The following is a 14,314-nucleotide window of genomic DNA, read 5'->3' as shown; positions in this document are numbered from 1 at the left end:
TTGCCACCGACGTGCGAAAAACCACTTGCGGCTTCGCTCGCCCGACGCGCCTATGCTCGCCCGCTGGTGCAATGGACCCGGTGAACAATCACCAATTCAATCTCCAATGTCAGCAGCAAATTGGATCGTTCAATCACCGCACAATTATCGCAGCCCCCGGAGGAAAAGGAAATCACCCGCGCCTGCCCTTCCTACGCTCGCTTTGATCTTTCCGCACCCTTAATGGGATTAGCATAGGCCCGTGCTGCGTTTCCCTTAGCCCGTCGGAACTGGGAAGCTTTGAGGGCTCATGAACCTGGTGGCGCGCCGGTTTTCTAGAAGACAACCCATGCCACCGCCTTCTGCCCACTTCCGACGCCGGGCCAGCGAGACTTGGAGGTGTCGCTACCGCCGGTTTTTGTAGAAGACAACCCACGCCGGTGCCTTCTGCCCACTTCCGGCGCTGGGCCAGCGAGATGTGGAGGTGTCGCCGCTGCCTCGCAACCATCATCTGCGCCTGCACCAGCACCTCACCCCGCCCCTACCCTGTTCCAACCCCACCGAGCACCCGTTGCAGATCTGCGACCACGAGCAGCCCCGCTCCTTCAACCTTCGAACATCTCCGTGCCTCGTCTTCACCGGACACCGCCACACCGAGGTCGCGTACCTCAGTGACAACCGCAGCTGACGCTATCTTCGACGCGCTCAAACGCGGCCGAGGGAGACACCGCAGCCGGTTCCTCCCTAACGTCCGCCTGCTCCTCTTCATCGACGGGTGTGCCACGCCCAAGTCCACAGTCCACACCACCTCCTGCAAGAATGGCAGACAACCGGTTGATCTCCCCATGCCGGTAAGTCGCTTGGCATTGGATTTCTGATCCATTCTTTTCAATGTAGTCACTTGACAACCAGTCGATCTCCCCACACCGGTAAGCTGTAGTTTTCAAATGCTGCTGTGTTTTTCTAAATGGTTTAGTTCAGTACAACTGTTGGAGGACTAGTATCTTGCCTAGCCAAACTAGCTGATCTGTGCTAGACCAGTGCACTACGAGTCCTCTGTTTTTCCCCCGAAAGATCCATGGGGGAATTGACTGGAATTGCTCATCTTTACAGTAGTACTGATTATTCAGTGATTTATTTGGCAAAAAATAATAGTCAGATATTATTAAAATAAGTTCTTTCTCACCCTGTGCTAATTAATAAGAGTATACATTCCATTGCGTGGATCAGTTCTCACATTTTAGGCTTTGAGATTTCACTCCTACTGCACAAATGGTTACAGTGAGATGATTCACTGCTGGCTTTGGACAATGCTAACTAGGTAGCAAATAGTAATAGAGCAATACTGGAACACATTTAAGCTTAAAAGGCTATGATCGAATATAAGTGTTCATTAATGTTGTACATACGAGATGCAATTTTGAGCATAGAATGCATTTACAGTAGCCTAGAGGATGCTGGCGAATGATTGCATTTAAATATGCCATATCTTTATTGCTTTGTCGATTTTCAGTAAATTTGGCCTGAATCTTGTTAAGCGGAAAGTCCTTTATACTAGATTATGCAATGCTCTTATGTCTGTGCAGGCACACCTCTGTCGCTCGCCGCCATTGTGCAGCACACGTCGCCCGCAGCACTGAAGGCTGGCTTAAGGTAAGTCCAGGTGTTTGTGACTTGTGAGTGCCATAGTATCCATGATCCGACAGCAATACAAAGGCTCTGCATAGCGGTCAAACATGAATGACCTCAGCTGCTACCTTTCCCTATACTATTTCATCATACTGCAGGAATATGGTGAGAATTTTTTTTGGTTTTTGTTTCCCCTCTCCACTACATGAAACCTGTTAGGTATAATGCCAGATCGGAGTAGTTGACTTGCTGGACAATATAGAACTTGGATATTCAGAGTTCACCTATTCTGAATTGCTGCTACCAACTGATGGTGCCAGTTTTTTCCCATTTATCCATAAAGATAACACTGTTAGAGTTTGCATTTGATCTACTTTAGACTTTCACAGCCATTCTCAAACTGAATACCTAAAAGATGGAGCATTTGTTAGCTTGTAAGCATTTGTCAGAATAGGTAACACTAACCTATAGAAGTTCTCTAACCCTCTAATTGCTACCAGACAGTAAGCATTTGTCAGCTTGTAGAAAATGCCTCCTTCACAGTCATTCTAAAACTGAATACCTGAGAGTTTCCATGCCACAAGTTGCATGAGCAGCTGGGTGAACGATTAAGTATCCATATCTTTTTTTTCTTGATGAAACACAAGACGAGAACAAAGCATGTACATGTTCATGAACAAAACAGAACTGTACTTGAAATATAAATACTAATTCTACAAACTATAAGCTAGCCTTCACCTGCACATATTTTTTAGGATAATATAACCTCCATCACCAACACATAAATCAGTTGTCGGAAAGTGAATAGGACTGAATAGAAGATTTGTTCGTCAATTTTTTCTGTTCATGAACCGAGAATTCAAGTTTGTTTTCTATCCTGCCTTCTGTTCAAGGTTCAGGAATTGGCAATTGAATCTTGTTATTGCATCAATAAAGAGGGCTAGATATAAGGACAAGACTTTCTTACAGTGCTAGGTCACAATTCTTTTATTTTCTTCTTACAGTGCTAGGACAAGACTTTCTAACAGAGCTTTTAGCTGGCAGTAGGTCACAATTCTTTTAATTTCTTCTTGGCTATTTGCCATGCATCACGAGCTGGCTATTTGCCATGCTTCTTGGCTGTTTGGCTATCCAGCACAAATGAATACTGAAGTCTATAGTCTATACTTACCCATTCAAACTTCTTCTCTGGAGGTCTCTTAGCGAGAATATCCAGGTGGAAGAAGGGAAGTCGAGTAGGGAATATCCATGCTTGAGAATTTGTTATTCATTATTGCATTCCATTGCCGACAACTTTGACATGTGTATTGCTGCAGACATGCTACCTTCGTCAAAGAGAAAGGACTAAAACATCAGTCCACAGAGCTCACCACAAATACCTTATCTGAACTTTTTCCTCAAATCAAATCATTCAATTGTTCATTCCTCTTACCTAAACACAGTCATTATTTAATCTGAACTGAATCAGTACCTTGCAAATAAAAGATATATGTAGACCTTAATGTGTAGCAGACTTGATTAAAGATATCTGCAGTTTCATATTTTTGTAGGACCAAATCTGGGTTGGAGAAATTTTTTAGACATGCGGCAATGACTTTGATTATGGTGTAGTTACCTTGCTCCCACATGCTCCTGTTTAAGTTAGCTTTGACCATGGCTATGTGTTCTAAAATTCCTATTAATGAAATAGAAGTAGTTGACACGAGGGCTGCAATTTATACAGCGTAATCAAGTGAAGAACCTAAAGAGCCCTTGAAAGCTCTAGTTTGGTTTTGGTGAATTGATGAAACCCTAAGTGCTAACCTAGTTTATCAAGTGATCATGAGATAGGTAGCACATTCCAAGTGGTAAAGCAAATGAAGATCATGACATGATGATGGTGATGCCATGGTGATGATCAAGTGCTTGGACTTGAAAAGAAGAAAGAGAAAAATGAAAGGCTCAAGGCAAAGGTATAAGTGGTAGGAGCCATTTCATTTCGGGGATCAAGACACTTAGCGAGTGTGATCACATTTAGGTTTGATAGCCGTACTATTAAGAGAGGTGAAACTCATATCGAAATACGGTTATCAAAGTGCCAATAGATGTTGTAACTCATTGCATATGCATTTAGGATCTAGTGGAGTGCTAAAACCCTTGAAAATGTTTGTGAAAATATGCTAACACATGTGCACAAGGTGATACACTTGGTGGTTGGCACATTTGAGCAAAGGTGAAGAAGATAGAGTTGAAAAGGAGTTAGTCGCGCTGGTCACAGAGTGACCGGAAGCGTCCGTTATGGAGACCGGACGCATCCGGTCAAAGTAATGTGGCTCGGTACTAAATTGCAAAGAGCGATCGGACGAGTGTCGATGTTCAGCGTAACAGTTGATCGAACGCTTGGAGCGTCCGGTCCGAAGTGACCAGATGCATCCGATTGGCCCAGGGCGGCTCTAGGAGCTCTCTGGAATCGACTGGATGCTACGTCTCATGCGTTCGGTCTAGAGTGACTGGACATGTCTGGTCGGCCCTGGGAGCTCTCTAGACTCGACCGGACGCTGCGGCTCAGTGTCTGGTCATTTCTAACAGCGCGTCCGATCGCAAGTGAATATGGTTGCAGCAACGACTACTTCATTTTAAATTGGACACGTGGCGGTCAGGTAGCGACTGGATGCGTCCGGTCGCCACACCGGACGCGTCTAGTATACACGACCTTTGTGTCCGGTGCACTTGACCTGCGCGTCTGGTTGATGCGTAGCCAGGCCAATAATTGAGCCAACGGCTCTATTGTTTGGGGTGTCTATAAATACCATTTGGCAGTCTCTAGCTCACTCTCTTATCCATTTGCATTGACATAGCAACCTTGTGAGCTTAGCCAAAGCCCTCCCACTCATCTTCATCATAGATTCATCATCCTTGTGAGATTGGGAGTGAATCCAAGTGCATTGCTTGAGTGTTTGCATCTAGAGGCACTTGGTGTTCGTGTTTCACTGAGGGATTCGCTTGTTACTCTTGGTGGTTGCCGCCACCTAGATGGCTTGGAGCAGCGAGGATCGTCGAGCGGAGAGTGGTGATTGTCTCCGGCTCCAATAATGGTGATTGTGAGGGGTTCTTGACCTTTCCCCGATGGAGAGCCAAAAGGTACTCTAGTTGATTGCTCGTGGCTTGTGTGATCCTCATCTTGTGTTGGTTGTGCGGCACCACATTGAGGGTTTGGCGTGTGATGCCAATTAGCGCGTGAACCTCCAAGTGAGTGAATCACCAAAATAATGACATTGCTCTTAGTGCCATCCATGATGCTTTGGATGAGAGAACATTTGAGTAAATCAAGAACATTGAGAGAGCTCATGAGGCATGGAAGAAGTTGGAGGAATCATTTGAGGGCACTCAAGCCATAAAGGGTGCAAAGGCATACATTCTCAAGGAAAAGTTTGCAAGCTTCAAGATGAAGGAGGATGAGAGTGTGCCAAAGATGTTTCATAGGCTTCAAGTGCTTGTCAATGATCTCAAAGCACTTGGAGAAGAGGTGAAGGACAAGGACTTCTCCCATAAGTTCTTGAGATGCTTACCTTCAAGATTTGGCACATTGGTCACTATTCTTGTAAGTAGTGGTTTGGACACCATGACACCAAACCAAGTATTGGGAGATATAAAGACCGATGACACATATAGAGATGATGATGAGAAGGAAGAAAAGGAGAAGAAAGATGAGAAGAATGATGACAAGATGAAGAGTGTGGCATTCAAGGCCACATCATCCAAGGGCAAGGTAAAGCAAGATACATCAAGTGAAGATGATTGTTCATGGGATGATGATGATGATGAGAAGATGGCTCTCTTTGTCAAGAGATTTGGCAAGTTCATGGTGAAGAAAGGCTATCATGATAGAAGGAAGAAATCTTCATCCAAAAACAAGGAAGAGTCAAGAAGGTGCTTCAATTGTGGAAGCAAAGATCATCTTGTTGCTCTATGCCCATACAATAGTGACAAAGATGATGACAAGAACAACAAGAAGAAGGACAAGAAGGAAAACAAAAAGAAGGACAAAATGACCTTCAAGAAGAAGAAGAAAGGTGGTTCATATGTGGTCACTTAGGATAGTGATGCTTCCTCAAGTGATGATGATGATAGTGATAATGACAAGACCACCAAGAAGAAGGCACTTGCAAGCATTGCTATCAATGAGAAGCCTTCTCTCTTCGACACTCCATCATGCTTCATGGCTAAGGCCACTAAGGTACAAACTTGTGATGATGGAAGTGATGAGGAACATGATAATGAAAATGATAGTGATAGTGATGATGATGAACCCACTAAAGATGAATTATTTGACATGCTAGAAGATGCTAAATAACACTTTAACATTAAGAGAATGGAATGCAAGAGATTGAATAAGGAAGAAAAAGCCCTTAAGCAAGCCTTTGATGAGCTTAAAGCAACTCATGAGAGGCTAGAGGAAGCCCATAAGAAGCTTGGCAAGGATCACAAGAAGCTTGAAAAAGCTCATTCTTCTTTGCTTAATGAACAAAATAAGAAGAAGCATGTTGAGACTTGTAATGTAAGCTTAACTTATGACCTAATTGATGAATCATTATCTATGCTTATCATTGTTGCTCCCACTAACCCTTCTTGTAGCACTTCTACTTCCACCTCATCTAGTAGTGATGGTTTCACTTGTGATGCCTCACTAATGGTTGAGAATGAGACCCTCAAGAAGGAGGTCAATAAGCTCACTCACACCTTGGCTAAGGCCTATGGTGGTGAGGACCGCTTGCTTATGTGCTTGGGTAGCTAAAGAGCTTCTCTCTACAAAGAGGGATTGGGCTATACCCCCAAGAAAGGCAAGGTGGCCTTTGCTCCTCACAAGACTAGTTTTGTGAAGAACAATGGTCGGTTTTGCACTAATTGTAAGCAAGTTGGTCATAAAGAGCATGAGTGCAAGAACAAGAGCACAAATGCTGATGTATCCTCCATGAAGCTTGATTCTTTCTATATGCTTACCAAGAGTGCAAATAGTGTAAAGGCTAAGTTCATTGGTAAACCATGGATGGGCTCAAAGAAGAAAGCCATTTGGGTGCCAAAGAGCTTGGTAACTAACCTTCAAGGACCCAAGCAAGTTTGGGTACCTAAAAAGAATTGATCTTCTTTTGTAGGCCAATTAGAAAGCCGGAGGAAGGCATTGGGTTCTTGATAGTGGGTGCACTCAACACATAACTGGTGGTGTAAGAATGTTCAACTCAATCAATACCAATGGCAATGATGGTTATGATAGTATCACATTTGGTGACAATGGCAAAGGCAAAGTCAAAGGGCTTGGTAAGATTGTAATATCCAATGACATGAGCATATCCAATGTGTTGCTAGTTGAGAGCTTGAACTTTAATTTGCTATCCGTGGTTCAATTGTGTGATCTTGGATTCAAATGCATATTTAGAGTAGATGATGTAGAGATCATAAGTGTAGATGGCTCTAACTTGATCTTCAAAGGCTTTAGATATGAGAATCTATACTTGGTTGATTTCAATACTAGTGAAGCTCAATTATCTACATGTTTGTTCACTAAGTCTAGCATGGGTTGGTTATGGCATAGAAGGCTTGGTCATGTTGGAATGAAACAATTGAATAGATTGGTTAAGCATGACTTGGTTAGAGGCTTGAAAGATGTAGTGTTTGAGAAAGATAAACTTTGTAGCTCTTGTCAAGCCGGCAAACAAGTTGGAAACACCCATCCTAAGAAAAGCATAATGAGCACTAGTAAAGCATTTGAGTTATTGCACATGGATTTGTTTGGGCCAACACAATACACTAGCATTGGTGGTAACAAATATGGCTTGGTAATAGTGGATGATCACACTAGATATACATGGGTATTCTTTCTAGTGGACAAAAGTGATGTGTTTGCAACATTCAAATCATTTGTCAAGGGCATTCACAATGAATTTGAAACAACCATCAAGAGAGTTAGAAGTGACAATGGTAGTGAGTTCAAGAACACTAGAATTGATGAGTTATGTGATGAATTTGGAATTAGACATCAATTCTCGACCAAGTACACTCCACAATCAAATGGCCTTGTTGAGAGGAAGGATAGAACACTCATTGATATGGCAAGGTCTATGCTTAGTGAATACAATGTGAGTCAATCTTTTTGGGCCGAAGCTATCAATACGGCTTGCTATTGTAGCAACCGTCTATATTGTCACCCATTGAAAGAGAAGACACCATATGAGCTCTTGAATGGTAGAAAGCCCAACATTGCATATTTTTGGGTCTTTGGTTACAAATGCTATATCTTGAAGAAAGGCACTAGATTGAGCAAGTTTGACAAGAAATATGATGAAGGATTCCTACTTGGATTTTCTACTACTAGCAAAGCATATAGAGTTTGGAATTTGGATAGTGGTACTCTTGAGGAAGTTCATGATGTTGAATTTGATGAAACCAAGGGTTCACAAGAAGAGAATGAGAACTTGGAAGATGTTAGAGGCATTCAACTTTCAAATGTCATGAAGAACATGGATGTTGGTGAATTGAGGCCTAGGCAAGTGAATGATGATGAAGATGATCAAGTGCAAGTGCTCTCTAACTCAAATGTACAAGATGATACAAATCAAGCAAGTACAAGTGGATCTCATGATAATGAACAAGATCAAGTGGCTAGTACATCATCTCAACCCAATGATCAATCAATTTCAAGCAATCAAGTTTCAATCCTCCAACCAACCAATATTGCAAGGGATCATCCATTGGACATTATAATTGGAGATATTTCTAAAGGTATACAAACAAGATCAAGATTGTCTTTATTTTATGAGCACTTCTCATTTGTGTCATCCATTGAACCAAAGAAGATAGATGAAGCATTGAAGGATATTGATTGGGTGAATGCTATGCATGAAGAATTGAATAACTTCACAAGAAATCAAGTATGGAAATTAGTAGAGAGACCAAAGGGACACAATGTGATTGAAACCAAATGGGTCTTTAGAAACAATCAAGATCAAGATGGGATAGTAGTAAGGAACAAAGCAAGATTGGTAGCACAAGGATATACACAAGTTGAAGGTCTTGACTTTGGAGAAACATATGCCCCAGTTGCTAGATTGGAAGCAATTATAATCTTGCTAGCCTATGCTTGAGCCCACAACATCAAGCTCTATTAAATGGATGTTAAGAGTGCATTTCTCAATGGTTACATCAATGAATAAGTATATGTTGAGCAACCTCCTGGTTTTGAAGATGACAAGAAGCCCAACCATGTGTACAAGTTGAAGAAGGCATTGTATGGCTTGAAGCAAGCACCTAGAGTATGGTATGAGAGATTGAGGGACTTCTTACTCTCTAAAGGGTTCATGATGGGCAAGATTGACACCACTCTTTTCATCAAGAAGATTGGAAAAGATTTATTTGTGTTGCAAATCTATGTTGATGACATTATATTTGGATCAACCAATCAAGACTTTTGTGAAATGTTTGGAAAGATGATGGCTAATGAGTTTGAGATGTCCATGATTGGAGAGTTAAGTTACTTCCTTGGTCTTCAAATCAAGCAATTGAAGAATGGTACATTTGTGAGTCAAGGCAAGTATATCAAGGACATGATCAAGAAGTTTAGCATGAGTGATAGCAAAGCCATTAGTACACTAATGGGAACAAATGGCAACTTGGATAGTGATGTAAGTGGAAATATGGTGGATCAAAAATTGTATCGGTCTATGATTGGAAGCCTACTCTATGTGACCGCATCAAGGCCGAATGTCATGTTTAGTGTATGCATGTGTGCAAGATTTCAAGCCTCACCAAGAGAAAGTCATTTGAAGGCTACAAAGAGAATATTGAAGTACTTGAAGCATACACAAAATGTTGGTTTGTGGTATCCCAAAGGAGCAAAGTTTGAGCTAGTTGGTTACTCTGACTCAGATTATATGGGATGTAAGGTTGAAAGGAAGAGCACCTCAGACACATGTCAATTGTTGGGAAGATCACTTGTTTCATGGTCATCAAAGAAGCAAAATAGTGTTGCATTATCAACCGCCAAAGCCAAATACATATCCGTCGGTAGTTGTTGTGCACAAATACTTTGGATGAAGGCCACCTTGAATGACTTTGGAATCAAGTTCAAGAAAGTGCCATTGCTATATGACAATGAGAGTGCAATCAAGCTAACCAACAATCCGGTTCAACGTGCAAGAACAAAGCACATTGATGTTCGCCACCATTTCATTAGAGATCACCAACAAAAAGGGGACATTTGTATTGAGAGTGTGGGCACCGAAGACCAACTTGTCGATATATTCACCAAGTCATTGGATGAGAAAAGGTTTTGCAAGCTAAGGATGAGTTGAACATATTGGATTTCTCAAATATGTGTTGATGCACCCCTCACTCATATGACATGCCTCTCCTTTGAGCAATCCAAGATAAAAGGTTATTGACATGGCATACATCCTTGCTAAGGACATATTTAGTGCATCTAGTCATCTCTCACATTAAATAGGCTCATTCATGAAAATCAAATGAATTTGATGATTATATGGTACCACTATTGCTTCTATGCTTGATTTGGTCTAGTGGTAGCATATGACATGGTTGTGGGCTTGTAAACCTAGTGTTTGATCTAGAAAATGAGCTCTAAGTATTTAACTCAACATGGTATAAAGATAACCCTTATTTGGAGGTGTGAAGAAGCGTCCTTGGATCAAACCGAGTTAAATGTCTTTGGCAAGAATTCTAGATTGAACCAAATTTGGGAAAATGATCCTCACCCCATTGATTGACATTGATAATCTCAACCTATCTACATTTTGAACCTTTATGGTCATTGATGACAAAGAGGGAGAAAAACAAAGATAACAAAGATATTAGTGCTATGGGGAGAAATAGAAATAGTGTACTAAGAAAGTGAAAAGACAACAAAGGGGAAAGAAATAAAGATATAAGTGATAGGGGGAGAGATATGACAAAGGAAGGGGATCAATTAAAATTTTGAGCACACAAGTAGGGGGAGCAAGCTCATGAACTTGTATGGTGCATTTCATATGTTTGCTTGCATGGCACAAGTTTTTAAATTTTAATATCCATGCTTGTGTGGTGTATGCTAGTTGTAGGTTTAAAATGATGAAATGAAAAACTAGCATGCATAGGTTAAGTAACTAGACTCATGCTCTCATTATGAAAACTAGACCCTTACTTCTAATGTTGATCTCACGGGGTATATTTAGTCTTTGTGTATGTCTAGTTACTAATGGTGCTAAGGATGGTATATTGGTGCACTCCAATTGGTATCACGCTTCAAAGGTCCATCTTTTATACCTTAGCATCATTTGGTAGACATTGTCTCCTATATTTCCTATCTAATCATATGTGCAAGCTATAATCCAAACTCTTAGCACATATGTAGGGGGAGCAATTGCTACCATTTGGGATTCATGAAACTTGTCCATATCCTTTTACACAAGGTAAATATGCTTGGGCAAGCAACATGGATTCAATTGAATTTCAATTCATATCTTTGTGAAAGGGTTGTCATCAATTACCAAAAAGGGGGAGATTGAAAGCTCTAATTTGGTTTTGGTAAATTGATGAAACCCTAAGTGCTAACCTAGTTTATCAAGTGATCATGAGATAGGTAGCACATTCCAAGTGGTGAAGCAAATGAAGATCATGACATGATGATGGTGATGCCATGGTGATGATCAAGTGCTTGGACTTGAAAAGAAGAAAGAGAAAAATGAAAGGCTCAAGGCAAAGGTATAAGTGGTAGGAGCCATTTCATTTCGGGGATCAAGACACTTAGCGAGTGTGATCATATTTAGGTTTGATAGCCGTACTATTAAGATGGGTGAAACTCGTATCGAAATATGGTTATCAAAGTGCCACTAGATGTTCTAACTCATTGCATATGCATTTAGGATCTAGTGGAGTGCTAACACCCTTGAAAATGTTTGTGAAAATATGCTAACACATGTGCACAAGGTGATACACTTTGTGGTTGGTACATTTGAGCAAGGGTGAAGAAGATAGAGTTGAAAAGGAGTTAGTCGCGCTGGTCACAGAGTCACCGGACGCATCTGGTATGGAGACTGGACACGTCCGATCAAAGTAATGCGGCTCGGTACTGAATTGTAGAGAGCGACCGGATGCGTCCTGTCGCCACACCGGACGCGTCCGCCGTGAATCAGCGAGTGTCGCTGTTCAGCATAACAGTTGATCAGACACTTGGAGCATCCGATCTGGAGTGATCGGATGAGTCTGGTTGGCCCAGGGCGGCTCTGGGTGTTCTCTGGACTCAACTGAATGCTGCGTCTCCTACGTCCAGTCCGGAGTGACTGGACACGTCCGGTCGGCCCTGGGAGCTCTCTAGACTCGACCGGACGCTGTGGCTCAGCGTTCGGTCATTTCTAACAGCGTGTCCGATTGCAAGTGAATATGGTAGCAGCAATGGCTACTTCATTTTAAATTGGACACGTGGTGGTCAGGTAGCGACCGGACGTGTCCGGTCGCCACATCGGTCACGTCCGGTATACACGACCTGTGCGTCCGGTGCACTCGACCTGCGCGTCCGATCAATGCACAACCAACCCAATAATTGAGCCAATGACTCTATTGTTTGGGGGTGTCTATAAATACCGTTTGGCTAGCTCTAGCTCACTCTCTTGGCCATTTGCATTGACATAGCAACCTTGTGAGCTTAGCCAAAGCCCTCCCACTCATCTCCATCATAGATTCATCATCCTTGTGAGATTGGGAGTTAATCCAAGTGCATTGCTTGAGTGTTTGCATCTAGAGGCACTTGGTGTTCGTGTTTTGCTGCGGGATTCGCTTGTTACTCTTGTGGGTTGTCGCCACCTAGATGGCTTGGAGCAGCAAGGATCGTCGAATGGAGGTTGGTGATTGTCTCTGGCTCCAATCGTGGTGATTGTAAGGGGTTCTTGACCTTTCCCCAGCAGAGAGCCAAAAGGTACTCTAGTGAATTGCTCGTGGCTTGTGTGATCCTCATCTTGTGTTGGTTGTGCGGCACCCTATTGAGGGTTTGGCATGTGATGCCAATTAGCGCGTGAACCTCCAAGTGAATGAATCGCCACAACGAGGACTAGCTTGCCGGCAAGCAAGTGAACCTCGATAAAAAATGATTATGTCATCATTTGATTCCGAGGTGATTTGTCTTCATTGATATTGATTCTTGTGATTGATTGGTTCATTCCTCGACTCGGCGGTATAACCATCTTGCTCTCTCTTTACATTACCGCAAACTAGTTATCAAGCTCTTTAGTGTAGCTAGTTGTGAGAACTTGTTAGTTTGGTTAGTGTGGCTCTTTAGTTAGCCTTTGAGAGCGCACTAACTTAGTGTAGTGACATATTGATTCTTGTGAGAGCTTGTTAGAAACTAGAATTGTGGTAGGTGGCTTGTATTTTTCGTAGGCTAGCGTAACACGTGCTTCGCCTCATAATTGTCTAACCGGTTTATTAAGTGTTGTTGTAGAAATTTTTAATAGGCTATTCACCTCCTCTAGCCATTAGAACCTTACAACCCTAAAATGAGAAAAAATAGGAAATTCCTCACACATTGTACAACCAACTAGATGGAGCTCAGTCAAGTATTGCTGAAACAAACTAAGATCTTTCACCCTTGTTGGTACCTTGCTGCCACTGTAGTTTACTATCCTTAACATCTCTAGAAATATATGATATGTATATGATTAGCTTACTGGTCATAAGTGGTCGTAGTTTAGCTCTTTATAAATCTCTGATTTTGCATGGCAGCACCTAAGAGCAATTTAGAACTGATCTACCATATATGCTGGGTACTTGACTGCTGATGAGGATATTTTGGAATGTTAAATCACTAGGGATACCTTTACAGTCCACATCATAAATAGGTTGCGTTCGTTTTTTTGCAATCTTCTGTATGAAATGATATGTTTCAAAAAAAATGTACAACCTAGAAATCCACTAGGGAGGATGAAAATAGTTACTGGCATTCTGATTTCAATGTCTGTTCTATGCAGGTTCTTCTCTTCTTTGTCTCATGCTGCATCTCTTGTACGACATTGGCCTTAGGTGACCAGCACTCACGGTGATTTCTGAAGCAGTCAATCCGATTCAGGTGATTAGGTGATGTCGCCGTGCACTGTTTCATAGATACCCCATAGTTTTCATAAGTTTGTTTATGGTACTGTGCATGACCTGAGTTTGTCCTCTTCAAACTAGGCTGCTGCTATTTATACCCAAAAAATTGGTACTGATTACTTATAGTATAGATTAGACAAGACTGAAATGATAGTTTGATCGATCTTCTGATTTTTTTTTGTTCGTTCATGAATTGTTATCATGCATGGCCAAACATTGTTACTTAATGGGACATGTCTTTGCAACTCTGTGAGCCCTGCTGATGTGCCGATGTATACATATAACATTGAGATTTTGCAAGCCATTTTTGAACAAGCAACATTATTAACTCATTATCCCTTTACTTTTATGTTACAGCCACCACCGCTACTGCTCTTGGAAGTTAGATTATCATGCACAAGTACTATGCACGCCTGTCTGTATGCAATCTCAGTGTCTCACAATCACAAGCGGGTCTCTCAAGGCTCTATTTTTCTGTAGGCATAAACAAATCAGAGTTGAGATAAACCAGTAGAGTTGGTGAGTCTGCAACTCCGCGCTCTGTGTTAATTTCACGAACTTTGCTTTTTGAATTAAATGTCACTTTAACGGCCGTATT

The 14,314-nt window shown here is 41.8% G+C and overlaps 1 long non-coding RNA gene across 1 annotated transcript; it reads left to right on the top strand.

The window, feature by feature from the left end:
- Window positions 1-410: 410 nt before the first annotated feature.
- LOC136473152 (uncharacterized) lies at window positions 411-13,920 on the top strand. The gene is made up of 3 exons (XR_010762527.1): window positions 411-830; window positions 1,566-1,632; window positions 13,596-13,920. It is a non-coding gene; the product is annotated as an uncharacterized lncRNA (long non-coding RNA).
- Window positions 13,921-14,314: the final 394 nt, after the last annotated feature.

The sequence above is a fragment of the Miscanthus floridulus genome, chromosome 8 (assembly GCF_019320115.1).
Source record: "Miscanthus floridulus cultivar M001 chromosome 8, ASM1932011v1, whole genome shotgun sequence".
Lineage (NCBI taxonomy): Eukaryota > Viridiplantae > Streptophyta > Magnoliopsida > Poales > Poaceae > Miscanthus > Miscanthus floridulus.
The sequence above is the reverse complement of the archived record's forward strand: the minus strand, read 5'-3'. Positions and strand labels throughout refer to the sequence as shown.